The 2,905-nt window shown below is 52.3% G+C and overlaps 1 pseudogene; it reads right to left on the bottom strand.

The window, feature by feature from the left end:
* Window positions 1-257: 257 nt before the first annotated feature.
* On the bottom strand, window positions 258-1,823 carry LOC105001333 (annotated as a pseudogene).
* Window positions 1,824-2,905: the final 1,082 nt, after the last annotated feature.

The following is a 2,905-nucleotide window of genomic DNA, read 5'->3' as shown; positions in this document are numbered from 1 at the left end:
GCTGGGCAAGGACTGGAGCACCAGGAGCAGCCCAGGGCCTGGTCAGCCAAGGATGGTGGGGGAGCCACCAAGAGCATGAGATGGGACAGAAATACGGCCCACAAAGACTAGGCCTATGGCCCCCTGCTTCCCTTCTGACCCAGCTTCTGCCAGCCCTGAAAAAAGGGTCAAGGATGGTGAGACAGCTGAGCTCTGTGACTCAGGCAGATGTACCATGGGAAAAAGAGAAAATGAATGGCAAGAAGGACCCAGGAGCTTCACTGGGGTAGGCACCACCAGTTCAGTGCAGCCAGGAGCACTAGAAGTGCCCCAGCCATGGCCACCCCTAGCCACAGAGCCCAGGGCATGGTCCTGACCACAGGCAATTCCTCCAACTCTTCCTCTGCCTGGAATTCCAGGGTAGTGTGCGTCCTGGGGCTAACCCCCAGGATGGAGGTTCTGGGGTTTTCATGGATCCTAATGGTGTCTTTCAACACATACTTGTTCTCCTCGGAGGCATTGTGAGGCCCCATGCCCAGGGAGTTACTGTGGCTGATGGTGAGATCTATGGAACAGCCTGAGAATGGCTGGCTGTCCATCCTAGATACCAGCCTGCCAGGCTTGCTCAGCTCCAGCTCTGAGCCACAGCAGTCAGAACTGCTGTCTGGCCAGAAGTGATGTGCCTCCAGTGGCAGTGCCTTTGGGCACTGGTGATGCAGATGTCTCCTTCATGAGTCTATTGCTGCTCCTGATGGTGAGCCTTGTGTTGGCAGGCACCTTACTGGTCACTGTGCTTACAGGTATCCTGTGGTCAGGTATCCCACTAGTAGGCACTTTGGGTGGCACCATGCCAGAACGCACTGAGTTGATGGGCAATCTGGATGGTGCTAGACTGGTGGGCACTGCACTAGGGGGCTTCAAGCTGGTGGGCAACTTGAAAGGCACTGAGCTGCTAAATGCTGAGTTGGTGGGCACCTTGGAGGACACTGCTGGCAGTCATAGGGTTGTTGGGTACCCCTGCCCCACTGGAGCAGATGGTACCTTCAGCCTGGTCACCAGCACCTCCTGCAGAGGTCAAGCCAGTGGAGGAGGAGGAGGTGCCAACAGATGGAGCTGACAATGAGGGTCCAGGTAAGTGGTTGCCCTGGGGGTAAAACGGGCCAAGGGCTGGAAGGAGACAGTCGGAGACACAGGCCCATGGAGTGACGTGGAACTGGAGACCACACCTGCTGTGTGAGTACTGCCCAGTTCTGTGTCTTGCTCCTGACGTACACTGGAGGTCAGAGTTCTGAGGGCCACCGTGTCAGACAAGGGCTCCAGGGGGCCACCCAGCCTCTTCAGGACAGCCCCAGAATGGGATGCTTGTGGGGCTTTGAATTCTCTCCCAGGGACTCTGGTGGCTGGGTATCCTGGACAGGCATAGGGTAACTTGGCTCGTACTCTGTGTGGCCATTGCCAGGGATGCTGGGGGCCACAGCACATGTGGAGGGTCTTGGAATCTCAGCAGGAACTGATGGTGGCTCCAGTGGGGCTGGAGGGTGGTTTGGATTCCGTGGCAGGTTGCTCTGGTAGACATGGGCCACTTCATCAGTGAGACCAATGTGCTCACAGGCCCTCAGCGCCCCAGTGAAGGAATGCACCCAGCCGTTCTTTTGCCGAAGACTGTTGATGAGGTCCCAGAGGGTGCCCTGTTTCCCCCAGCGCTCATAGGAGGCCCGAAATTGGTCCTGGTCACTTGTTGTGAGGCAGGACAGGTGAGGCAGAATATCCAGAACGTGAACATTGCAAAAATTGCTGCGATGGTAGCAGATATACTGATAAGTTTTGTCCTTGGCAAACATCATCACTGTCTGGGTTCTGAAGTGGCAGAGGGCTCTGGCCCATGAAGGGTGGATGCACTGAGAGGAATAAAGGCTTGAGTAGCTGCAACCCGGCGACCTGTCTTCAGCTGCGCCTGCCTATGGAAGCTTCTTCATGGGAGAGATTGACTGAGGGGGAAACTGGGTCTTGTTCTGATGGGTGAGGCCATGCTTAATAAATCTTTAATCCAATTTTCTGTTAATGGACATGGCTGTGTTCCCTCCCTGTTATTTGATCTGAAGGCAAACTATGGTGGAGGTACTGAAGATAAGGGCGACCTTCTCCTTCAAAAGGTCCCATGCCCACCTGCTACACTCAATGCCCCCAACCCTGCAGTGGGCCACTGCTGACCCACACCTCCGCTGGAGACTCCTAGACCCTCACGGGCATGTCTGGGTCAGTCTCTTGTGGGGTCACTGCTCCTTTCCCCTGGGTCCTGGTGTGCACAAGGTTTTGCAACTTAGAAATCACTTATGAAGTAAATTTAACTTTGCAGAGTTAAAGTTAGGTTAATAATGTGATAAATCTAACTAATAAAGTAACTAATCTAACTGTTACATCTAATAAATAATAAATAGGCTATGTAAAATAATTTGTAGTTGTTGTTCACTCACTAAGTCTTGTCAAGCTCTTTGCAACCCCATGGACTGCAGCATGCCAGGCTCCTCAGTCCTCTACTACCTCCCAGAGTTTGCTCAAATTCATGTCCATTGTGTCAGTGTTCCTATCAAACCATCTTATCCTCAGCCACCCCTCCTTTTGCCTTCAATCTTCCCCAGCATCAGGGTCTTTTCCAATGAGTAGGCTCTTCACATCAGATGGTCAAAATATTGGAGCTTCAGCATCAGCATCAGTCTTTCCAATGAATATTAAGGGTTGATTTCCTTTAGGATTTATTGGCTTGTCTCCTTGCAATCCAAGGGACTCTCAAGAGTCTTCTCCAGCACCACAATTTGAAAGCATAAATTCTTTGGCCCTCTGCCTTCTTTATGGTCCAACGCTCACATCTGTATATGACTACTGGAAAAACCATAGCTTTGACTATTCATATCTTTGTTGGCAAAGT

This window comes from Bison bison, unplaced genomic scaffold (genome assembly GCF_000754665.1).
Source record: "Bison bison bison isolate TAMUID 2011002044 unplaced genomic scaffold, Bison_UMD1.0 scf7180017864381, whole genome shotgun sequence".
Classification (NCBI taxonomy): Eukaryota; Metazoa; Chordata; class Mammalia; order Artiodactyla; family Bovidae; genus Bison; species Bison bison.
This window is presented reverse-complemented; position numbering and strand designations above follow the sequence as displayed.